The sequence below is a fragment of the Dermacentor silvarum genome, chromosome 10 (assembly GCF_013339745.2).
Source record: "Dermacentor silvarum isolate Dsil-2018 chromosome 10, BIME_Dsil_1.4, whole genome shotgun sequence".
In the NCBI taxonomy this organism is placed as follows: Eukaryota; Metazoa; Arthropoda; class Arachnida; order Ixodida; family Ixodidae; genus Dermacentor; species Dermacentor silvarum.
Window position 1 is genome coordinate 144,565,139 of NC_051163.1, and position 26,910 is coordinate 144,592,048.

Consider the following 26,910-nt stretch of genomic DNA (forward strand, 5'->3'; position numbering starts at 1 on the left):
ACACCCGTGTGTTAATTCTCTCAGGAACTGCGCCTCTACGCAATAGCCACGACTCTCCGGCAGCACAATCATTCGGAATAAAGTCCTCGCTTGCATCGGTCACTCACCTTTGAAACTTCAATAGTGCGGTCATGCGTTACATTCGAACGGAAACGACTGTTCGGCATCATACATATATATAAGATGGTTTTGCTTGCCATGAATATTATTTCTGCAAATGAAAGTTTTATTTGCAGTATTCACTAATAAGTGTGTTTCTTACTGTAAACACGTGCGCATATTCCAGTCGGGAGTTCTCACTTTTTCAATTAGTGCATTTAGAATATTTGTTATTTTTTCCCTTACATATATATCGTGAATATATATGTCTATATATCCTTTGATTTATTACCTAGAAATACATTAGTCGTTCTTCGCGGTTTATCTCACTCTAATATTTTTTATTCGATTATTCTCCCTGATCAATATCCACCAACAAGAAGTGCACGTAACATGACACGATATCAATAATAAATTTCTTTTTACGTAGCTTCATGTTGCAGAGATAACCAGTTACATTTAGAAGACAGTGGTAGAAACAGCAGTTCACCTGGCTAAAACTACATTTGGGTACCGGCCGTCAAGAGTCATGGGCGCACCAAAGCAACTGAAACATTTAAAAAAATGTCCTGCACAGACGTTCTGCGAGAGACACTGCCAACGTCAGCCAGCATCTGCATACCAAATGCACGCTCGCTAGCAGATGACGCGCTTGACAATGACAGCAAAATTGAAGACGTCGCATTGTATAATCCATGCCTCAAATATATATTGTTACATAAGACAACACAAGGCGGGACTATTTGCACTGTATTTACACAACGTGGGAGACACAGTAGCCAAGATGGTGGACAGCCACCAGCACCCGATAGAACCATCTTCTTTGTTGTCTGCCCCAGGCAGAATGCCTCTCTCGTAGCATTACCCCCGGCAGTAGAAGCGCCGTCTCGGCACACTTCAAAGATTTTCGGTAGAAGGAGGGTGGTATGCTTTCAGTCTGCTGACGGGAACTATGTCCCTGGGAGCGATCGCAGATGGCAAAGTCGGAGAGATGGGAACAATCTTGTAGGTGACGTCCGTGACCTGGCAGACGATTCGCTAAGGACCCGTGTACCGAGGTAACAACTTCTCGAACAAGCCAGTACGATGGAATGGACACCACAGGAGAACTAAAGCACCGGGTGAGAAGTGAACGTTGTGATGCCGGCCGTCATAGAGGCACTTATGGGTCGCTTGCGAGGCCGACAACCTATAGTGGGCAATCTGACGCGCGTGATCGGCACGAGCGATGGCATCACGTGCATATTCGCTAAGCAGCGCGGCAGCAGGCGGCAGTAGGATGTCCATTGGTAACGCCGGTTCACGGCCAAAGTCTGCCCCAGGCTGAATGTCTCTCTCATAGCAATATGTTTGGCAAAATGGTGTAAACATAGCTTTGTAGTTGAAATAGAGCACTATTTTAAGAGAGTACTTGCGCAATCGGCCTCGGCACCTGCAGCGAAAGTACTTTGAATTTGCCGCGGAGCGCGTCTCCACCCCAATCTAGTTCGCTCGCAGCGCCCTCGCACAATTTTTCCACACGCAGCGCCTAAATCTATTCATCTCAGTAATGGAGTAAATAATCTTTTAAAATACATCTATAAATACATCTTTATTTAAAATCTACATTTTAAAATACATCTATATTTAAAATACATCTATAAAAGTAACAAGGTGCTTATAAAATGGGAAAACAAGGTATCTGAGCCTATAGAGATACAGCAGGGGCTTAGGCATGAGTGCCCTCTGTCACCTTTGTTGTTAATGCTGTATTTACAAGGATTAGAGAAAAAATTAGAGAGGAGCGGACTTGGCTTCAACCTTTCCTTTTTCAAGCAAGGAGAATGGATTAAACAGTCATTACCAGGACTGATGTATGCGGATGACATTGTACTTATGGCTGACAGCAAGGAAGACTTGCAGAGATTAATGGACATCTGTGGTAAAGAGGGAGATAGCTTAGGTTTGAAGTTTAGTAAAGAAAAATCGGCAGTCATGATTTTTAATGATAATCAGGGCAGCGAGCATAGGATACAGGAGGTTACGCTGGAGGTGGTGGATAAGTACAAATATCTCGGAGTGTGGATAAACAATGGGGCTGAGTACCTAACGAAACATGAAAAATATGTAACGATTAAAGGTAGCAGGAATGCAGCTGTGATGAAAAATAGGGCACTGTGGAATTACAATAGGTACGAAGTGGTGAGAGGGATTTGGAAAGGGGTGATGGTCCCTAGTTTGACTTTCGGCAATGCGGTCCTGTGCATGAGATCAGAGGTTCGAGCAAGGTGGGAAGTTAAGCAGCGAGGGGTAGGTAGGCTGGCTCTGGGAGCACACGGAAATACACCAAATCAGAGGGTACAGGGTGACATGGGATGGACGTCATTCGAGGGCAGGGAAGCCAGCAGCAAGATAGAATTTGAGGAGCGATTGAGAGAAATGGCAGAAAAGCGGTGGGCAAGGAGAGTTTTCAGTTATTTGTACATGAGGAATGTTGACACAAAATGGAGGAAGCGGACCAGAAAATTGTCAATGAAATATTTGGACTGCGGGAGGGGTGCAAACCAGGAAACAGCGGTTAAGAAAAAGCTTAAAGAAACAGAGAGGGGCCTATAGAAAACAGGGATGCAGACAAAATCAGCACTGGGAACATACAAAACTGTCAAGCAAGGAATTGCCAAAGAAAATATCTATGATAATTCTAGGGGAAGCTCTTTGTTGTTTGAAGTCAGGACGGGAGTACTGTGGACTGAGATGTACCAAGTACCAAGGTATAGACACGTTGTGCGGTGCGTGTGGAGAGGAAGAGGAAACGGCTGAACACCTCATACTCTTCTGTAAAGGGCTTAACCCTACAGTGCAAAGCAATGGGGCTGATTTTTTCAAAGCATTGGGGTTTAGGGACAGTAAAGGCAAAATAGACTTTAAGCGGGTAGAAATAACCAAACGGAGGTTATCTGATTGGTGGATAAAATCAAAGCAGGGGTGAAATTTCACCCACCACAAAGTACAAAATATGTTAATAGTCATGGCTAGGTGGCGTATGCCATCACCCGGTTTAAAGGATTCAGCCTCATCCATCCATCCTCACAAATGCCAGGATATACCCTAGCTACACCAAGACATTACAAGGACACAGGGCACACTCATCCGACAAGCCTAGACAAATACCCTGCAAGGAACTTTTTTTTCTCTCAAGTAGGGTTATTTTGCACGAAGGTATTAGTATAACAATGATTGTAAGGAGGTAACCTTAGCATCTGTTGTACGGAGTGCGAGCATCTCTGTCTTTTAGATTGAAATGCGGTTTAAGTTGGTAGGTGAGGATTTTCTCTATAGGTTGCGTATGCTGTAGGTTATTGGGGTCAGGAAGCTAGAGGGCGATTTCACTAATGAGCAGAAGCAGAGGAAGGTTGTAAAAGACAAGCTATGGCCAAAGTAAAACAACAGCTGAGGGCCACAATTCCACCAATCAGTATCTGACGGTTCGTTAATAGCAGCACGACGAGGTCTAGTGCCGAAGTGGGCAAGTGGCAGGGAACCAACACCTTCACGCCGTGAAGCAGTGACTGACACGTCAGTGATAGCCCCGTGGGGGCTGCCACTGAAGTGGCACAAAGTGGAAACCGACAACAAAGAGAGGGGTGGGGCGAGGGGGGATAGGAATATGTGGATTTAGGTGAAAATTCCAAGGGCGAGAAGGAGAAACAACGTCAAGCTGTCTTTGTTGGGGATTCGAACATGCAAAGGGAGGAAATGGTGCTAAGAGAGAAAGTGGGCGCGGACGAGTGAGGCCATATTAGCACGTTGCGGGGAAACCGGTCATGGCAAAAGACAAGCAACACATGTGGATGATGATGATGATTTATTGGCACCCCCTTTGATACAGGGGGGCGACAAATAGTCACATAGCCTGCTTGATTTTGAAGTTGAAGTTGAATTTATTTTCATCAGTAGCACAAATTAAGAACAGGTGATCAGGTATACTATGCATGTTCTTTATCTGGCATTTTTGTATACCTCTCATTAATCTTTTTCTTTTTTTTTCAAAAATTTACTTAAGAGATCATGTTGTACCAATCTTTTCCCTGCTTTTTTTCCACCAGTACTCTAATCGTCTCTTGCTTATCTCTACTACTGATCTGTCGATGTTTATTCCTTCCACTTTAAACCCAAGTGCTTCTGGCAGTTGCACTTTACCTATACGGTTCTCGCTGGGTGGATCCCGTCGCATTCTATTAGGATGTGCTGAGTGGTCTCTGGATCTTTGCTGCAGCATACACATGCTTCATCTAGTTCCGAATATTTGTTCCGGTATGTTTTGATCCTTAGGCAACCGGCTCGAGCCTCAAATAGCAAGGCACTGCCCTTTGTGTTATCGTACAGATTTTCCCTTCTAATTTCTTTCTTCTCATTCTTGTAAATCTCCATTGTCCTTTTTGTTTCCATTATTTGCATCGAATTCATGGTCTCTATTTCTCTCACTTTCTTTCTGATGACTCCTGGTTGTCTATTTACAGTTTCGATTATCCTGTACTTGGTTGTGAACTTCCTTGACCTCTTCCTCCATTCTGTGTCCACGCTTCTCATGTAGAGATATTTGTGCACTTTAGCCGCCCATTTATTTTCATCCATGTTCCTGAGCCTTTCTTCAAAACTAATTTTGCTCTGTGCTTCTCTGACTTCAAAAGAGGCCCAACCCATGTCACCCTGCACTGCCTCATTTGTGGTTTTACCGTGGGCTCCCAAAGCCAACCGGCCTACTGATCTTTGGTTAACTTCCAAACCCGCCAATATATCCGATTTTAAGCATATAATGGCATTTGGAAATGTTAGCGCTGGCACCATTACTCCTTTCCAGATTCCACCCACCACCTCATACTTATTGTGGCCCCACAGTGCTCTGTGTTTCATTATTGCTGCATTCCGCTTCTCCTTTATTTTCAGATTATCTTAGTGGTTGCTTGAGTAATTCTTTCCTTCGTTTATGTGTACGCCAAGGTAATTATATTGCTTGACTATGGGTATGACTTGCTGTTGAATTAACACCACGTAGTTACTCGCCTCTTCATTAAAGATCATAATTCCTTATTTTTCTAAGCTAAACTTAAGGCCTAGATTTGTCGCTGCGTTGCCACAGATATTCGCAAGTATCCATAAATCTTTTTGTATTGTCCACTAGTAGCACAATGTCGTCTACGTACATCAGTCCAGGGACCTTCTGTTGCACCATTTGTCCATTACGCATGTAGGATAAATCAAAACCTAATTCGCTGTTTTCCAGTTGTCTTTCTGTACCCTTAACGTAAAGCGTGAACAACAATGGTGACAGAGGGCATCCTTGCTTCAATCCTTGGTGAATTCACACCATTTCATTTCCTTTTCGACCTTCCCCTACCACTTGTACTTCGTTGTCTCGATATATCTCCCTCAGCAGCTCCACGAAATCGTCATCTATGCCTTCGTATTGAAGAATATCCCACAACAATTCCCTGTCTACGTTGTCATAAGCTCCTTTAATATCTAGAAATGCTACCCATAAAGGTCTTTTCTGAGCTACTGAAATCTCTATGCACTGAGTTAGAACAAACATATTATCCTCTAAGCGTCTGCCTGGCCTGAACCCATTCTGTAGTTCCCCCAATACCTCGTTTTTCTCCACCCACTTCGACAGTTCTAATTTTATGGCTTGCATTGCCATTCTATATATCACCAACGTTACTGTAACTGGCCTGTACGAGCTCGTCTTATCTTTGTCTCCTTTGCCTTTGTAGATTAGGTTCATCTTGCTTTCACGCCATCCAACAGGAATTTTCTTTGTTCTAATCACTTGCTCTATGGCATTAGTCAGCAGTGCCTTGCTCTTTGGACCAAGGTTTTTGATTAGCTGTATTAGGACTTCATCGGGTCCTGCTGCCGTGTAATTAGGGACATTTTCTGGAAGCTTTCTATGCTAAATTTTGATCTCTCAGGCCTCTCTGTTGTTGCTGGATCGTCTCCTTTGTAGATGTTACCGTCTTCATCCCTTATAGCCGTTTGCGAGTTTTTAGTTGGAGCTCCGAGTGCTTTTTTATGGTTCCAGAATCTTCTTGGGGTGCCTTTGTCTCTTTTGTGAATGTTATGCACCCAACGTTCACTTGTGCATTCAATTTTCTTTTGCACAAGCTCACTCGCCACCCTTATCTTTTCTCGGTATGTGTTCCATCTAAGGAGCACCTCTTCTTCGTGTAATCCCAACTTTTTGGCTTCTCGATGAGCCCTAGATACTTCTTTACGCTCTTCTATAGCTTGTTTATTTCCTTGTTCCACCACTTACGTGGTTTCCTCTTTCCAATCCAACAATTGTTTTGCCGTGTCCGCCTTATTTGGTGCTGCATAACGTCCACCATTTCCTTATATTCCCAGACTGCTTTAGGAAAAGCCTCAATTTTCTTCTCTATGTTGTTTGCGATCTTTGTTATTTGCTCGTCATTCATTTTTAAAACTCTGAGGCTATTCGTTCTTGTTCTGTGTTGGTATCTCTCCCGAACTTTAGTTCTAAACGTCATGATCGCTACCCAGGCTATTTTTAAATGCGAAGCATTTTTTGGCGAACATTTACTACTTTAACAGTATCTATCTATCTAGCCACCTACATCTTTGTGCTCTCCTGGTCGTTTCGTTAACTTGGTATGTACCAAACTTGCCATACTATGATAAGAGTACCATATTTACCGGTCTATAAGTCGCACCTTTGTATAAGACTCACCCCCTCAAACTAGCAGCTTTTCCAGAAAAAAACGTTAATAAGTCGCACTGGTGTATAAGACGCACCTCTTCGTTCGGTAAGTGACTAAAAAAAATCTTGACATTTCTTTCCATGAACGTGGGTCACGTGCAAGCGTAAGGGTGCTTCTAGTTCACTGTAGTAAGGGTACCATATATTTCCGCTCCAGGCGCATTTCTGCCGTCGTGGTTGCCGCGATGTTCCGTATAAAGTCCAAGGGCGATAAAAAGCGATAACATCGTCCCCGCGCGCCATACTCTGTATGTGCGAGTGAAAGCGTCCGACGGTGAGCCGAATCGCGCACAAGGGAGGAAAGCGGGAAGGCAGCGCGGGAGGGAGGGGGGTGGCGGTTTGTACCCTGGTAGCAACTGCGTAGTTTGCACAGCGGCGCACGCTGTATCTTGACAGCGATCTGCAGATGCGACAAATTCGGGGTCGGCCGACTCGCGGTCGGCCTGCCGCCGCTGGCGTTGCTGCTCCGTCCTCATCGCACGGCACTCGGGAACTCGATCACGAGAAGAACCCGGCACCTCGATAGCGCGCACAGAACACGCAGCAATTACGTCAACCAGCGCGCTTCGCGTGGCCATAACATCGAATGCGTTTTTGACGACAGTTTTCTTGAAAAAAAAAACAGAGAAACGTAAATAAGTCGCACCGTTCTATAACATGCACTGACGAAAAATTCAGAAAAAAAACGCATCTTATAACCGGAAAGTACGGTATATGACGAACATAAATGATATGTCGTGACATGCGTGTCATGTAGGTCATTAAACAGCTGGTTACGTCCTGGTCGTTTCGGTAACTTCGTAGGTACCAAAATTAACATAGTATGACAGGAGTGTATGACAAACATAAGTGATAGGTCATGACATAAATGTCATGACATGTGTGTATGTAGGTCATGACAATGACCCAGCAAAAAAGATTAACACTCAAAAACCACTGAAATGGTTTTGGACGTGGGTACTAAGTGAAGGAAACACTAAAGGATACTAGTAGAAGTCATAGTCATGAGCATGACTCAACAAAAATAACGATGACTCGGCAGAAAAAAATATTAACAGTTAAAAACTGCCGAAATGGGTTCGGACGTGGGCACTAAGTGAAGGAAACACTAAAGCATGGTGGTAGAAGTCATAGTCATGAGCACGACTCAGCCAAAATGACAATGGCTCGGCAAAAAAAAGCTAAACGCTCAAAAACCACTGGAATGGGTTTGGACGTGGGCACTAAGTTTAGGAAACACTAAAGGATGATGGTAGAAATCAGTCGTGAGCATGACTCAGCATAAATAACAATGACTCAGCAAAAAACGTTAACACTCAAAAGCCACTGAAATGGAATCTGACGTGTGTACCAAGTAAAGGAAACACTTAAGGATTATGGTAGAAGTCAAAATCATGACCTTGACTCAGCAAAAATGACAATGACTCAGCAAAAAAGCTAATACTAAAAAAACCACTGAAATTGGTTCGGACGTGGGCACTAAGTGAAGGAAACACTAAAGGATGGTAGTAGAAGTCACAGTCGTGAGCATGACTCAGCCAAAATTACAATGACTCAGCGACAAAAAGATTAACGCTCAAAAACCACTGGAATGGGTTCGGATGTGGGCACTAAGTGAAGGAAACTCTAAAGGATTGTAGTATAAGTCATAATCGTGACCATGACTCAGCAAAAATGAGAATGATTCAGTGAAAAAGATTAACACTCAACAACTGATGGAATGGGTTCGGATTTGGTACTAAGTGAAGGAAAAGGCTAAATAAAGGTTGATGGTCGAAGTCATAGTCTTCAGCATGACTATGGCTTTCACCTGACATGACATGAATGTTATGACATGTGTCTCATGTAGGTCATGAAACGGCTGCCTACGTCTTGGTGCACTCATGGTCGTTTCGTTAACTTGGTAGGCCCCCTGCACACTGCTTCGCATAACATCGATTGCCACAGGGTGTGGGATCTGCCGGCTTTTTCCATTTTCGTCTATTATCATTTGCTCTAGTTGTTCGTAGACTATTTCTGTGTCGATACATGACTGCCTGTTTCCGCTTTGCCATGTTACCTGTCCATGGCACTTGTTCTCCCTGTTAACTATTATAAGGTACTGTTCATCAGACAGATCCAGCACTAGAGAACCGTTGTTATCAGTATATCTGTCTAAATCGTCCATGTGTGCGTTCATATCTCCCACTAATATCACCTGGCCCGATTTACTGAACTCATTAATATCACTTCTAATGCAATCAACCAATTCCTTATTTTTTTCTCTGCTATCACTACTTGTCCATAGGTAAGCTACTCCCAGCCATGTCTTTTTGCCTTGTCATGTGCCGCTAATCCATAAATGCTCTTTACATGTCTCGTTTACCCTTTGCCACTTCAGACCTTGCCTAATTAGTACGCCTCCACCTTTCCTTGACCCGGTCATTCTGTTACACCCTTCCCATACAAAATTATCAATAACAGGTGGCTGCTCCAAATCTTGTAGTTGCGTTTTGGTTATAGCGTACATGCTAATCGCTTCATCATTCAGCTGCATTTGAATTTTCAGCCATTTTTTCCTGCTTGCAACCACCCTGCATGTTAATGTAGCAAATTTTACCTTCGCTATTCTTATCCTTTGTGCATCTTTTCCTAACTCCTGGTCATATAATTCTGCCCTTTACTGGTGTTTCGCTACGTTCAATCTTTAATCCTTCCTGATTGCCGGAACCCACCTAAAAAAGCTACAGCTCGCACCGCGAATTGACGTCCTACCGGTGTTGCTACCGTTTCGCTAAAATGTGTCCTGTCACGCACAAAAGCGCCTCCGCGGCCTGCTCGGTGCACTTTTCGGTTGATGTCAATGACCGTAATATTCATTGCTGTAGCTAGAGTCCAAATTTCCCTGTTTACTGCAACAACTGCCCTTTCAATTTCATACCCCTGCCTTTCAACCTCTGGCACCGTGCACACCACGATTTGTACTTCCTTTGAAGCATTCCACAGTTTGGTGACCCCTTTGGCTATTTGCTTTGTGATCTCTGCCCCTCGTCCGTGCAGTAGGTCAATCACTCCACCCATTATCACCACTAGGTGTCTCTCCTCCATTGTGTCTCACAGTGTTTAAAGGCGGCAGTTTTAAACCGCGTTAGGGAAGCTAGCGGAGGTAGCCGGATAGCGAGTTTGCCGTACGGCTTACCGTGGGGCCTTGCTCAGGTATTTTATTGGGCTTTCTCGATAGGTGGACGGGTGGACAATGGCGCGGCAGGCTAGGAAGGACAGGGGTGATGACGAGCTGGTGCAGTGCGAGGAGTGCAAACGTTGGTGTTATTTGGACGAGACGCACTTCGCCAATTTAGCCGACGCTGAGGAGGCTAGCTTCGCGTGCAGGTCGTGTGAAGGATTTAAGGGAGCTGTGCGGCGGATGGAAGGGGAATGGGCAGCCAGTGTGGAAGAGCTCAAAGGGGAGCTGAAGGTGGAGCGAGAGCGGCGAATTGAGCTCGAAACTCGGATCGGCGAGTTGCTTCACAGGGAGGGGGCCGAGGCCGTCCTGGTAAAGCGAATAGCTGGCGAGCTACAAGAAGAACGGGAAAAGCGGGCCGTGCTGGAAGAGCGGGTGGAGGCGCTAATGGTACAGGCGGCGCGTAATCCCGGGTCAGCTCAGGCGGGCGGCGGGGACAGCGCGGAGACTCAGGCAGAGGCATGCCATCAGAGCAGGGAGGGATGCCTAGGGGCCGTTGAACAGCAGGCGAGAGCCGGCGGCAACACGGCGGTTCCACAACTCTACAGCGAGGTAGTGCGGCAGGCTTCGGGTGGGAAGGGACGAACGGCAGGGAGCACATCGTCACGTGTCAGTGGCGCAGGGCGGGTGGAGAACCAGCTAGCGCGAACTGGAGGACGACAATCGCAGGCGGGAGGCAAACGTGTAGAGCGAAGGGTCCTAGTGGTGGGGGACTCCAACGCAGCTAGGGTTAAGGAGGGCGTCCTTACAACAGTGAAGGCAGACGAGCGGGTGAGGGTGGAGGCCCAGTCAGGGAAGTGCATGGTTGACGCAATGGCAAAAGCTCAGAAGGTGGTATCGGACAACCTCGAGCATGAACATCTGGTCGTTATCCATGCTGGTCTCAACGATGTGCTGAAGGGAAGGAGCCAGAACCTAAACGGACAGTTAGAGGTTGGGTTGCGTAAACTCAGAGAAACCTCTGCGAAAGTGCATGTGACCATATGCACAATCCCACATGTCCGGGGCCAGGCTAGCGCGATGGAATGGAGGGTGCTTGAGGCTAACCGGGTCATTTGGGGTCTGAGCAGACCACTTGGGTACGGTGTAATGGAGGTAAACCGGGAAGTGTACGAGTCTGGCTCCCAGCCTTTTGCACAGGATGGCATTCACTACAGTGGTGCCACGGGCGGGAGTGTAGGTAGTAGGATAGGGCGCCAAGCTACGGCTTTTTTGGGGGGACCCAGAGCCCTAAGACCACCAGTGTAGACGAAGACGGACCCAGAGAGGCTCCAAGATTCAAGAAACGTAGAATCGGTAGAAGAAATAGACGTAAGCACCAGGGGCAAGGTCATTCTGACATAGGTTACATTAACATGCAAGGTGGCAGGAATAGGCTGAAGTGGGAGGAGATAGACGAGCAACTTAGGCAAGAAAAGCTGATGGTATACGGGTTTGTGGAGACACATCTTAGGGACATGGAGCAACCTCCCTGTAATCCTGACTATGCATGGGAATATTGCAATAGAACAGAGGGCAGCAGAAAAGGGGGTGGAATTGGTGCATTCATTCATAAAAGTATGAACTGGGAAAGGGTCAAACAGGAATGCAAGGAGCATTTATGGCTAAAAGGGAAAGTTGCAGGAGAGCAGACACTCCTTGGCTTTGTATACCTGTGGACAGGAGCAAATGCCAAAGAGGAAAACAAAAAAATGCTGGAATGCATATCAAGTGACATTAATGAGCTAGGAGAAGGGTGCGAGATTATTATACTAGGAGATATGAACGCACACATAGAAGACATGGACGGGTACACAGACTCAACAGGCAACATGATGCTGGATATGTGTGAAATGCATGACTTAGTTGTATGCAACAGTACTGAGAAGTGTGAAGAGCACATAACATGGGAGGTAGGGAGCCTGCAGTCGACGATAGATTATGCACTAATGTCACATAGGATGCACGATAGGCTAAATGTAATGAGCATAGATGAATATGGCTCCAGAAGTCTAGGTAGTGATCACAAACGTATTAAGGTGAGTTTTAGAAGGGAAATGAAAGTAGGTAGGAGGCAAGATGAACAACCAGGTGGGATATTTTACTCGGAAAAGCAGCTTGAAATAGCAACCCAGCAAATTGAGGAAGTAATTTCAGAGGATACAAAAACAGAATGGACATATGCAAATTTAACAGGACTATTTGAGCTAGAGCTTACTAAAGTACGAGTCAGGACAAAAGGGAACAGAAGACGTAAACCCAAGAGCTGGTGGGATGAGGAGGTTAAGAAGGCCATAGAGAAACGCCAGGAAGCATCCAGGGAACACAGATATTCAAAGCAGAGGGGTGAACCAGAAGCTGATGTAGGCAGAAAATGGAACAACTTCTTAAACTGTAGAAGGGAAGCATCCAATTTGATCAATGAGAAGATCAGAAGAAAGGGGAGCCAATGGTTGTCAGAAGTAAACAAAAAGGATAGAAAAGCAGCGAAGAAATTTTGGAAACATCTCAACTCCTTGAGTAATAAGACTAGCCTGGAGCAGAGGTTTATAGTTACAGCTCAAGGTGTTCGACTAGAGGGAGATGAGGCAATGGAACATATAAGAACAATGATGACAGAAAAATTTAAAGAACGAAACATAGCATGTGCTCAATCAGGTGAGGATGGACTAGTCAGTGCAGTGGCTCCACTGGCACAAAGCGAGTGGGAAAGGGCAGAGAAGAGGGTTCCTAGTAGCACGTCGACAGGTCCTGATGGCATCCCAATTATGTTGATAAAGACATTGGGCCCAAAATCTAAGAAAGCATTAAGAGAGGCAGTGAGCAAAATGATAATGGACGGTAAAGCCCCTGACGGGTGGAGACTGAGCAGGATGAGCATGATATATAAGGGAAAGGGGGACAAAGCCGACATAAACAACTACCGTCCCATAACAGTGACGTCAGTGGTTTACAGGGTGGTGATGCAGATTATAAAGGACAGACTGCAGGCATGGGTGGAGAGCGAGGAGGTGCTGGGGGAACTACAAAATGGGTTCCGAAAACAAAGAAGGTTAGAAGATAATCTGTTCTCATTGACACAATGTATTGAAATAGCAGAAAAGGAACACAGGCCCCTATGGCTTGCCTTTCTGGATATCAAGGGAGCCTATGACAGTGTAATCCAAAAGGATTTGTGGGACATACTGGGCACTCTAGAGGTGGAAGATGGAGTAAGAAATCTTTTAAAAGATATCTATAAAAGTAACAGGGTGCTTATAAAATGGGAAAACAAGGTATCTGGGCCTATAGAGATACAGCAGGGGCTTAGGCAGGGGTGCCCTCTGTCACCTCTGTTGTTCATGCTGTATTTACAAGGATTAGAGAAAAAATTAGAGAGGACCGGACTTGGCTTCAACCTTTCCTATTTCAAGCAGGGAGAATGGATTAAACAGTCATTACCAGGACTGATGTATGCAGATGACATTGTACTTATGGCTGACAGCAAGGAAGACTTGCAGAGATTAATGGACATCTGTGGTAAAGAGGGAGATAGCTTAGGATTGAAGTTTAGTAAAGAAAAATCGGCAGTCATGACTTTTAATGATAATCAGGGCAGCGAGCATAGGATACAGGAGGTTACGCTGGAGGTGCTGGATAAGTACAAATATCTTGGAGTGTGGATAAACAATGGGGCTGAGTACCTAACGGAACATGAAAAATATGTAACGGCTAAAGGTAGCAGAAATGCAGCTGTGATGAAAAATAGGGCACTGTGGAATTACAATAGGTACGAAGTGGTGAGAGGGATTTGGAAAGGGGTGATGGTCCCTAGTTTGACTTTCGGCAATGCGGTCCTGTGCATGAGATCAGAGGTTCGAGCAAGGTTGGAAGTTAAGCAGCGAGGGGTAGGTAGACTGGCTCTGGGAGCACACGGAAATACACCAAATCAGGGGGTACAGGGTGACATGGGATGGACGTCATTCGAGGGCAGGGAAGCCAGCAGCAAGATAGAATTTGAGGAGCGATTGAGAGAAATGGCAGAAAAGCGGTGGGCAAGGAGAGTTTTCAGTTATTTGTACATGAGGAATGTTGATACAAAATGGAGGAAGCTGACCAGAAAACTGTCAATCAAATATTTGGACTGCAGGAGGGGTGCAAACCAGGAAACAGCGGTTAAGAAAAAGGTTAAGGAAACAGAGAGGGGTCTGTGGAAAGCAGGGATGCAGACGAAATCAGCACTGGGAACATGCAGAACTTTCGAGGAAGAAATTGCCAAAGAAATTATCTACGATAATTCTAGGGGAAGCTCTTTGTTGTTTGAAGCCGGGACGGGAGTATTGCGGACTAAGATGTACCGAGTCAAGTACCAAGGTATAGACACGTTGTGCTGTGCGTGTGGAGAAGAAGAGGAAATGGCTGAACACCTCATACTTTTCTGTAAGGGGCTTAACCCTACAGTGCAAGGCAACGGGGCTGATTTTTTCAAAGCATTGGGGTTTAGGGACAGTGAAGGCAAAATAGACTTTAAGCGGGTAGAGATAACCAAACAGAGGTTATCTGATTGGTGGATAAAATTAAGGCAGGGGTGAAATTTCACCCACCACAAAGTACAAATTATGTTGATAGCCATGGCTAGGTGGCGTATGCCACCGCCCGATTTAAAGGGTTCAGCCTCATCCATCCATCCATCCATCCATCCATCCATCCATCCATCACATGCGTTCCTTGGCTTTCGCTATCACCTCTCTATTCAGTTTTCCCGGAAGTGCACTAACTTGGACTCGTTCGCCTGCACCTACCCTCTCTGTTATCACCGGTTCTACTTTACGCATGTTGGAATCACCAAAAAAGACAACTCGGCGCTTTTCTTCCTCCTCACCGCCGAAAGCTGCCCTCGAGGTCACAATGTCATCCCCTCCTGTCTTATCCTTGCCCATGTTTTCTCCCGCGGCCACGTCAGTGGTATCCCCTTCGTGACCATCACAAACGTTTCCGCCACTGCTTTCCGGTGTGGCGGGTTCGGCTGTCTTAGCTGCACTCGCTTCGGAACCAGCCCTGTTCGCGGTGCTCGCCTCGATGTGTTCACCATTGCTTTGCGGAATGGTGGCCCTCAGCTGCATTTCTATGTTAGCTAGCTTTTCTTCTACCTCCTTCCTCCGCTTCTGTTCGCTTTGAACTTCCTTTGCTAGCTTTCCGACCCGCTTAGCTAGCTTATCCTTCTCCTGCTCTAAACCGTGTAGCCGCGACCCTAGCATACACATCCTTCGGCAACGTTCGCGTCACGTGACAACTCAAACCGCCTTTCTTCCAACGTGTGAGAACGCTCGCACTCCAAACAACGCATGCGTGGGTTCCCCCTAGTACCAACCATCATCATCATCAAAGCATACATGTGACAAAAATGCAATTATTCATTAGCTACTTATATCTAAGCGAAAAGACCAACAGGGTGCGTTCTTGAAATCCTTGAAAACCCTTGAAATTGAAAAGTGCATTTTCAAGGCCGTGGAAAATCATGGAATTTTTTTCCTTCCTTGAATTTCGTGAGCAATGCACTCTGATATCGATATTGCGACCTCCTTTCTGTGGTAGATCGGTGTCGATCTGGCAGATTCCCCATTTCAGAAGCAATACGCCGGCACGAGCACACATGGTTCCGTATTGCAGAACCGCGCGGAAAAAATAGAAGGCTTCACCGCGTCAAACCGCGAACGGTGCAAGAGACCCGTACCGCGCTTCGGTGCTGGCTCGGCTGGCAATGTTTACGCTGTTTTCCTCACCCTATCGTTCGCTTCACTCCTCGCCCGTTGGTCTGCCTTGTCCCACTTTCCCTCTTGTCTGCGAGGTGAAGCTAGTGAAGCTAAAGAGAGCTATAGTGGAGCAACTTTACCACTGATGCTCAGTGCCTTTGGGTGGAGGTTTGTTATAATATTATTTATGATAATATAGTATAAGTGCAATAACATGCTGAATGTTTTGGAAATGTTTGATGAACCAACCCAGCTAATACTGCAGAAGCCTGAGCAGCTGTTGTGAGTGTTCATTGTGCTAACTTTTAATATTGCGGACTTGAGAAATGATCAAGACATGTTTTACAAAACTGCAATATACATCGATTTGTTAAAATACAGTAGAACCCCGCTGATACGTTTTTCACGGAACTGTTAAAAAAAAAAACAAAAAAAAACTTAAGAGCCGGGAAATGCAAGAGCCGAGAAATTGGGAAAATTGCGAAATGAGCTAGAGTAGTGGTGAACTGCACACAATTTAATTTTAATTGTTCCATTTGAAAAAAAAAAGTCGCAGTTTCGCCCGAAAGCCGAAGCATCGATTGCGGTGGCAAATTAGTAGACAGCTATACAAAGTAAGTATAGCAGTTTTATCGTCCGTATAAACTTGTAAACAAGCACGGTGTCAGCGTGCACAGGCAAACATAAACGCATCACACTCGATGAGCGCGGGCACTCGCTGTCGAAACACTGGTGTGAGTGATGTGACCTGCGTGCTGTCTGTCACTTCAACGCAAACGGAGCGCCGAGAACACACAGCACGCACAAAGCTATGAGCCGCTGACGCACCTACACTGCCTAGACTCTGCCCCCAACGCAGATCGCTTTCAAGATACGGCCCGCGCGACTGCATGCCGCTGCACAGTACACAGTTGATGATGATGATGATGATGATGATAAGTGGTTCTTGAGGCCCAAGTGCAACGCCGCCCGCTATCCCTCTCTCCCCCTCCCCCCGGTGCCTCTTCCTTTCCGCTTTTCTTTCTTACGCGCGCGAGATTTAGCCGCGGTCGTCGGCTCCCCTCGCCCGCTTTCACCTCGCACATACAGCGCACGGCGATGGCGTTATCGGCCTTGCACTTACTACAGAAAACTAGCACGAAAAAGACGTGGACGAGCAAGAAACGACGAACGCGGGCGCTGTTTGTCATTACTTGCTCGTCCATGTTTTTTCGCGCTAGTTTTTCTTAAAGGAACACTAAAGAGAAACAGGAAGTTCAGCTGGAATAAAAGAGGGACCTTCAGGAATGCGTGCAGTTTTTGTTGGGTGGAAAAATATGAGTTATTAGCGGAGAAATTTGTAAACAAAGACCAAATTCCTCTTCCTCAATTTTTCTCACCCTAGATTTGGCACTGAAGCAGTGTCGTGACAGATTTCATTGCTCTCAGCGAATCAGAATGTGCCACGATACGTCACCGCTTGCGTAAACGGCCGCTACGCTGGCTGCATCATGGCTGCATGGCCGCTGCGCTTGCGTTCGCCGCGATGGATACCATTGCTGCCGCTGAACCTTGCAACGAAGAGCTCGCCAGGAAAGCAGGACTGCATTTCAGCGATATTCAGTGAAAAGGAGCGCGAAATGATCCTCCGTGCTCGAGCGGTAGGTGTTTCCGCGTGCGATAGCAGTGAGCCGCCAGCCGCGCCGGTGGAAAGCAGAGCTTCGTTTTCGTTGACGGAACGCGAGGTGTCTGGTCCGCCAAGCGACAATGTTCCCGACAGAACAAGAGTAGAAAGTTGCGCGCGTACTCGGTATGGTTTTTTCGTGGCTTTATTTAATGACATTCAGCACTCACCGAGCCACCAGTTTGCTGCTGCAGGGGCACCTGTAGGGGTTTGATGAAGCTGGCATTAAGCGAACAGCTGCTCGAGAAAGGACTGGCCTCTGGGGCATGCCAAGATACTTTCCGAGGGTAGGATTATATACATAATCCGCGGGCGAGAAATGCAGAGAGCACACCATCGGTTTCTCTGGCTCTTTTGCCGTTTGATCATCGGCAAAGCACGAGCCATTGCGAACGCCGGGGAGCCGGGGCTCATCGCGCGGCACCACATGAAAGGACACAATCGGGTCAACACTGCCGCTGCCCCTGAACAAGCACCTTGGGCCGTTTATACAGCCCTCAACACTACACATACGAGGCATTTTCTGGCTGTTTCCCGCGAAGTCCACGTTTTATTGCGATAGCAATTATATGGACACTTCAACCGGATTTCTGCCGTCGCTGTGAAGTCCCGTATAGATTCCAAGGGCGATAAAATCGTCGCCGGGCGCCGTATGCGCGAGTGAAAGCGCGCGGGGGACGCGCGCTATCACGGAGAGCGAACGCACAGCGGAAAGCAAACGCGACCGTCGCGCGAAAGGCCGTGGGGGTATGGGGGGAGGGAGGCGGGGCGACGCTGTGCTACGGCACCAAATGCGTATCTTGCAACCGTGCGCAAGGAGAACTGGCAACGCAATCTCCCACGCGACAGCAAAAAAGCGGGAAGGCAGCGCGGGAGGGAGGGGGGGGGAAGCAGCTTCTACTCTGCCATCAACTACGCTTCTATTGGCTGTGGTGGCGGTCGCCCGCACCGTCTCTTATCTCCACACGGCTCTGACCTTTTTATGCACTGTGCATTCGCCGCTCAGTTTCCGTTGAAGCGATAGACCGCACGAATCTTCACACGCTGCGGCGGCTGCGCTTGCTGCCAGCGTTTTGACAGTCGTTGTCTGCGGTCATTCAGTGTGATCTATTCATGTTTGCTTGTGCGCGATGACACCACGCTTGTCAATTCAGTGAGAAAGTGAATGTGCTCGAAGTTTATGCAGCCGATAAAACTACTATCCCTACTCCGAATAGCTCTCTGCTAATTTGCTATCGCAATTGATGCTTCGCCTGGCGAAACTGCGACATTTTTTTGAGCGACGCAACACGCAACCAAACACTGTAGAGGGGAACAGGCCCGCGCTACGGTACCGTAGCCGCGCGATGATGCGTGGAGCAAAAACGAAACTACGAAACTATTACAACCGGATGTAGCGCCATGTCATTTTTTCTTACTTAATTTTGCGCTAAACTTGTACTTCCTGGTTTGAAACGATTTAAAAAGCTGGCAAATGCTGTTTATGTACGTTTAAGGTGTATTTAATTTTGTGTTTTCTTAACAGCGATAAATCGCTCTCGACCAGTCGCAACCGGTCTGCGTTTGGGATCTCCGACCTCACGAACGTGTAGGGCAGGAAATTCGAAGGGGCGTCAGCACCTATCCTTCAGTTTTTTGCTATTTTCTCACTTATTAAACATCTGTTCGCCATAAGAATGGTATTACTGTGATTGTAAAAGGATAATCTACCATTAAAGCTCAACTTACAGTTTGTTTTTAGTGTCCCTTTAAGATGGAATCACACCAATTGGCCCAGCTCTCAGTTTTGATGTTTATACGGAACATCTATGTGCCAAAACCAATTTTAGCGCCCCAACGCGTCATAGACACCTTCCTTAGATAGCTAGTACGGATCTCAAAGGCCATGCTTTTACTGGCGGAAACCGAAAATATGTCATAGGTGTCGCCCCAGGCACTTTAGGCGGCCAATCCCATAGTCAAGCTACCAAGCCAATTAAGCGACATGAAAAGTCAACATGGCCACTCGGGCTGCCAGTTCGCAATGCACAATGCAGGAACGGTCCCACAGTTGCGACGTAACAGCGGGGTTACCAATGCATTGGGTCCTATGGGATTTATGACGGGACTGGCCGAAAACGACGTAACAGCTGATAAAATGCAACACCCGGGAACGTAACAGTGGTGTTCTACTGTATCATAGATGTGTAGCAAGACTAGACTGAATGGTTTGGAAATGTTCGGTAAACTTGCCCAGTTAATACTGGAGAAGTCAGAGTAGCTGTTGGGAGCATTCATTGTGTTTTGTGAACTTTTCTTGGCGGGGGGGTTGTTGTGAACTTGCAAAGTGATCAAGGCTAGACATTATTATTATCATTGGAATATACAGTTATTCCTTTTATTTTAGTGCAATAACCCTATGCTGCATGTTTTAAATATTTGTGGTGAATTTTACCCAGTCAATACTGGAGAAATCTCAGCCGCTGCTGTAAGTGTTAATTTTGTGTTGTGATCTTGAGAAGTTATCAAGGTTAGACATTTTTATTATAATTGTGATATACATTTATTAATTAGTCATTTTTTGAAATGTTAGAGTAAAGAAATCCTACTTTAGATGCCGCATTGAGTCCTTGAAAAACCCGTGATAGGTCCTGGAAAGTCCTGGAATATCCTTGAATTTTTGCCTTGCAAACCTGTACGAACCCTGGACCAAGAAACTGAAAAAGCACAAAAAATAATTCATAACCATTACTCGGCTAACCTAACACACCTAGAAAATATAGAGCGAGAAATTAATTAAGAAAACTTATCCCTTTGGCACACTGCTCCTGCTGCGCTGAGAAGCACCTCCACTCGACACATCCGTTCCGGTCGGCTTCACTCGAGAGAGACTCCAAGTGTCATGTGGTAGTTGCTGACAGCGCCGAGCAGCGTCTGTCCTTTCTCAAAGCAAGCAAAACCGTGCTATCGCTCAACAAACTTGGTTTAACCGCGTTCAACCACCGCAAATTTTTAGCCAGGTTTCCCACTGTCCCAGGAGAACTCTGCATTTCAGAAATTTTATACTTTGAAAGAATAAGCAGCATTTCGAGTGCAATGTGTCGTGAAGGACTAACATTAGTGGCTTATTTAGAGGCGTTATGAATAATTATTCAATCCTCTTTTTTTTTCTTTTCAATTTTTCATCCGTGATATATTAGGTTTGCCTGGTGTCCTGACTGAACAAGATAAGGCAGCTTCTTAATGTTCGGTGACTGTAAGGACCAGGGAATAGTTATACTTGGAATGCCAGCAAACTTGGAAGTAGAAAAAATCGAGAAGAAGACATAGACAAAGTGACAGGAAGGTGGCTGGCACCTTCCTGTCACTTCCTGTCACTTCCTGTCACTCGGTATTTCAGCCACCTTCCTGTCACTTTGTCTATGTCTTCTTCTCGATTTTTTCTACTTCCAAGTTTGCTGGCATTCCAAGTATAACCATGTACCAACTAGCCCAACATGCCACTCTCATAAACCAGGTAATAGGTGAAGTTTAAAATAGATGGGTAATTTGGGCTTTCACAATAAATTGCCTATGCAAGCGCTCGATCTAAGGCGTTATGAGCATGTCTAACTAGCGGGGCAGAATTGTACCCACTGCCCTAGCACACTATGGTAAATATTGTCGCAAAGTAACATGTGTGTTGATGAAATACTGGCTTTTTAAAAATTGATCCCAACTTGAAGAGCTCCAAAACATTACATGTGGGCATGGTTTCAAATAGAACATTTATAATGGGCAATGTTTTCAAGTATGCAATATAGTTACAGGAAACTGAAACGTTTTTTGCAACTGCTCGAAAGAAACGGCTTCGCTGGAAATGGGGTCGTAATTCTCCAAGGTCGCACATTTCTGCTGTCTTAATTTTTTTGTCAATATTGGAATTTATGTTTATTGTATTTTGTTGCGTTTGACCTCAATAATACTATTACGTAAATTAGCGATACATTCGTGTTGTAGTCTAAAAACATTAAGTACAATTCTTTGTCTAATTATTAAAATTGTTTGTAGCAAATGGGCTTTTTTTTATGCACGGTGTACTGCTGCTACCGGGTAAGATCAGGGACCTCTGTGAGACACTCATTGCCTTAGTACCTGCATCATCTTGAAATTTTATGGAGTTCCAAGAAATAAATGCAAATTAAAATAATTTTTCGGGCCCTCATGGTTCACCATGTGTGATTGATAAATAGGCCATATAAAAATAACTCAATCTCAATATATTGTCACGTAGTAGTGACAGTGAAGAAAACAGTCGTAAAACTGTGTATGACGAAACTGATTCTTTATTGGGCGAACCTGTGCCCACAAAAGCAAGCTACACTCGAAGCACAACGATAGCGGCGAACACAGTCGGCGATTGTCGAAATCTGATCAGTGGCGAAACGCGACGGCTTTTATAAATGAGTCATCGACGGTTCCAGATTATTTCCCTGGTACCCGCATGTCTTCAAGAAAGTTCTAGACAATTCGCATCGCTCATAGAATCAGATTACGTGAGGGTTGGTGACAACAGACAACGAATAGAAGCATCGTTAACGTTCGAGAATCTTCCGATACATGCAGGCGCGTCCTGTGCCTAGCGAGAACGTTTAACATTTGTTAGTCAGTGAAAAGCGGTCACCGGTGAAAGATAAACAGTATACGTGTCAATACCCTCCCCTTAAAAAGCCTCGTCCCGATGCTACAAACATCAAAGCGAAAATAAAACCATGCGTAAAGAAAGAAGGAAAAAAAAGCACAATAACAAAACAACAAAGTGCCTAAGTTCGTCAGCGGGCGTAGATCGAAAGGCTTAAAACGGACTACGTGGATGACTTCAGGTCGTGCGCGGCGCCGCTGTGATTGCGAAATGCCATCTGGCACGACCTCATAGTCCAGTGCGCCAATACGTCGGATAATCTTATATGGCCCGAAATAGCGACGTAACAGTTTTTCGCTAAGTCCCCGTTGGCGTATCGGAGTCCAAACCCAAACACGGTCACCAAGCTGGTACTCGACGTAGCGTCGTCGAAGATTGTAGTGTCAGCTATCGGTCCTCTGCTGGTTCTTGATGCGCAGGCAGGTGAGCTGTCGACATTCTTAGGCACGCTGCAAATAGGTGGCAACATCGAGATTTTCTTCGTCGGTGATGTCCGGTAGCATGGCGTCAAGCGTCGTTGCCGGGTTCCTTCCGTAGACCAGGTTGAACGGCGCCATGTGCGTCGTTTCTTGCACGGCCGTGTTGTATGCGAAGGTCACGTACGGAAGGATGGCATCCCACGTCTTGTGTTCGACGTCAACGTACATTGCCAGCATGTCAGCGATGGTCTTATTTAGGCGCTCGGTGAGGCCATTCGTCTGCGGGTGGTAGGCAGTGGTCCGTCGATGGCTTGTCTGGCTGTATCGCAGGATGGCTTGAGTTAGTTCTGCCGTAAAGGCCGTACCTCTGTCAGTGATGAGGACTTCTGGGGCACCGTGGCGCAGGAGGATGTTATTAATGAAGAATCGGGCTACCTCGGCGGCACTGCCTTTGGGCTAGGCTTTTGTTTCGGCGTAGCGGGTGAGGTAGTCCGTAGCTATGACGATCCATTTATGCCCGGATGTCAACTTTGGAAAAGGCCCCAGTAAGTCCATCCCGATCTGCTGGAATGGTCGGCGAGTTGGTTCGATCGGCTGTAGGAGTCCGGCTCGCCTTGTCGGTGGTGTTTTCTGTCGCTGACAGTCTCGGCATGTCCTTACGTAATGGGCGACGTCAGCAGAGAGGCGAGGCCAGTTGTATTTTTCTTGTATCATCGCGAGAAAAACCGAGGTGTCCAGCCGTTGGGTCGTCATGGAGAGCTTGCAGAACCTCTGCACGCAATGCTGAGAGTACCACGAAGACGTAGTTGGCTCGAAGAGGCGATAAATTCGTCTTTAAGAGAATGTCGTTTTGCAAGAAAAACAATGCCAATCCTCACCTGAACACCTTGGGCACAATGACGGTCTTGCCTTCCAGGTAGACAAACAGCAGACAGCATTATCACTGCTCGCCGGCTGGCGTTATCACGTTACCACATCTCGTCCCTCCCTAAATGAAGGTATCATTTCACTTGCGAAAGTCCTCATGTTGGAAACGGTCTGGTGGCTTCCGCACCCTCGTGCTACGACGAGGTGCTTGGTTGTCCGTACTCTTAGGCGAACTGGGCACCGTAGTGGGAGGTGAAGTCACTTCGGGGTGTGCGGGAGCCTCTAGAGCCATGGGAGGTTCCACTGCTGCATGGTCGCTCGGTTCACTTTCTGACAGACGTGGAACTGGTTGCGAAAGTGCTGCGGTCTCGTGGTTCGTGTCCGAGGGCACCGGAGGTGTGGAAGGCGCTGGCTTCGCTGGACCAATTCGTTGTTCAGGTCTCTCCATGTCGTACACTCTCGTAGATGTGTCGGCATGTGAAGGCCGCAGGTGATCGGCATGTACAAACCGAAACTGGTTGTGCACTTTCACCACATACATCACCGCGCTGACCACTTGAGTCACCACTGCCTCTTGCCACGACACATGTTCACCACGCACAGTTTTCACGTAGACGCGGTCACCAACACGAAACACACGTTCAGCACCACGCCTCTTGTCACACTTTTCTTTCACACGCCCTTGCTGATCCTGCATAGCATGACCAAAATCAGGTTTCAATAAAGAAAGCTTCGTGCGCGATTGCCTTTTCAAAAACAACTGTGCCGGCGATTGCCCTGTGGCACTGCTGGGAGTGTTTCGATACGCGCAAAGAAATTTGTCAATCCATTCTTGGAATGAACTGCGACTATCCGACTCGTTCTCTTCTAGAACTTGTTTTAGCAATGCTCGCTTGATAGTCTGCACCATGCGTTCTGCCACACCATTCGATGCGGCATGATACGGCGGAATGCGAACGTGTTTCCCACCATTAGCCAACAAGAAGTCCGCAAATTCGGCGGACGTGAACTGCAGTCTGTTATCACTCACCAATGTTTCCGGGAGTCCGTAAGCGGCGAATGCGCCCCGAATTTTTTCAATTGTCTTAGAGGCAGTCATGAAAGTCATAGGCCACGATTCCACCCATTTCGAGTACGCGTCGACTAAGACCAAAAACACATTCGCATCCTTTACAGCGAAATCCATATGCACTCGTGACCAACATTTTGCCGGGTACGTCCACGGGTGCAAAGGTACGGTTTCAGCGGCGGGCTGAACTGCCTGACAAATCTTACATTGTTGAACATACTGTTCGATACCCTGGTCCATTCCTAGCCACCACACAAAGCTTCTAGCAAGCATTTTCATGTGGCTGGCCCCTGGGTGCTCTTCGTGTAACAAGTTTAGCACTTGAAGTTTAGCACTTGAACAATCGGGAATAATGACTCTCGAACCCCATGTGACACAACCTTGTACAAGCGACAGTTCCCACCATCTGACGTAGTAAGGCTTCAAATCCTCTGCGCATTCGCTCGGCCAGCCATTCATTGTAAATTCGGCCACGCGGGACAAGATTAGGTTCCTTTTTGAGGCCTTTGCTATTGCTTCTGCGGTTAACGGAATGCATTCAAAAACTGCCAAACACTCGGATGGATCTTCCATGCTGCAATCTGCAAGTGGAAGTCTCGACAGAGCATCCGCCACCTCTACGTTTTTTCCGCGTCGATACTTCAGCTGATACTTGTAAGCTGCAAGCGTCATTGCCCATCGTTGCATGCGGGCCGCGGCTATACTAGGCACTGGTTTATCTTGCCCAAGAATGCCTAAGAGCGGTTGGTGGTCTGTGCACAGAGCGAACGTCCTTCCGTACAAGTAGCGGTGAAATTTCTTCAACCCGAAAATCAAGGCAAGGGCCTCGCGTTCACACTGCGCATAGTTTTTTTCTGCTGGTGTCATCGTTCGCGACGCATATGCGATCGGCCGCTCGCCTTCCGCCGTCTCATGAAAGATAACTGCCCCGAGCCCGTACGATGACGCGTCTCACAACATACCGATCGGCTTTTCTACATCGTAGAAAGTTAAGACGCGGGTGCTTGTGAGCAGCCTCTTCGTCGCGACGAAAGCGTCGCTGTGTTCCTTCGTCCAAGACCACTTTTCCTTTCTTAGGAGCCTGTAAAGTGGCTAGATCTGCGATCGTTGAGACGTTGTTCAGGAATTTTGCATAAAAATTTAACATTCCCAAATACGCCTTTAGTTCCGTCTTTGTGGTAGGCTCAGGTGCCTGCAAGTTTGCATTTTTCTTTGTTTCGGTCGGGTAGATTCCCTCTGTGTTTACCTTGTGACCCAAGTACGTCACGGCATCTTGGAAAAAATGGCACTTGCCTTCATTTAACGTGATTTTGTAATCACGGAACCGTGCAAAGACACGCTCGAGTGTCTTTTGGCGATCAGCCGAGTCCGAAACCGCCACGATAACATCGTCTATGTAACATCTGACGTTTGGTATGCCCCTTAATACTGTATCCATTAGGGACTGAAAAATTGCAGGCACACTGGCCACCCCGTATGGAAGGCGTTGGAACTCAAAAAGACCCAAGCTCGTGTTAATTGTCAACAGTGGTCTGGATTCCGGACTGAGAGGCACTTGTTGATATGCGGATGATAAATCCAGAACGCAAAACACCTTGCCATGTGCAATGTTTGAGTACAAATCTTCTGGTCTCGGCAGTGGATAATGATCGGTTTTTAACACTGGGTTAAGATTATTTTGTAGTCGCCACTAATTCTGTAAGTACCATCGCTTTTCCGAATAGTCGCGATAGGTGTTGCCAAATCACTGCGAGGAACTTGCTTTAATGTGCCCTTTTCTACCATGCATGCTCATTAGCTGTTTTTCTGTAGGCTCTCGTATTGCAAAAGGGACAGGTCTTGCGCGGCAAAACACTGGTGTGCAGCCTGTCTGCAGAAGAATTTTCGCTTCAAAACCTTGTATTTCGCCCAGTTCACTCGAGAAAACGCCGTGAAATTTCTCTTTAAGTGCCTGTACCCTGCCTTCCCAGTTTATGTTTCCTATTTCTCGCCAGTCTAGTTTGAGACGTTCAAGCCAATTGTGACCTAATAACAGGAAGTCGTCTGCCTTCGTCTTTCACTACGACAACTGGCAAGGTCACTCACAGGTTATTGTGTTTGACCACTACTTCGCACTGTCCCTTAAGCTGCAGCCGCTCCCCCGTATACGTACGCAATGATACGTGGGACGGGGTGCACCTTACGTGTGGAAAAGTCGCCTTATACACACTTTCTGGAACTATCGTCACGGCTGCGCCTGTGTCAATCTGCATCTGCAGCGGTCTGCCTTCTACCTCCACGCTGACCTCGTAACAGGACTGTGCCATATTGACGAAATGATATACTTCCTGCTCTGTTTCTTCCTCCGCACATTCTATCGCATTAGTTCGTTTGTTCCGCCTAGGCTCATTTCGACACATTTTATGCAAATGCCCTATTTTGTCGCATCTGCGGCACCTAAACTCT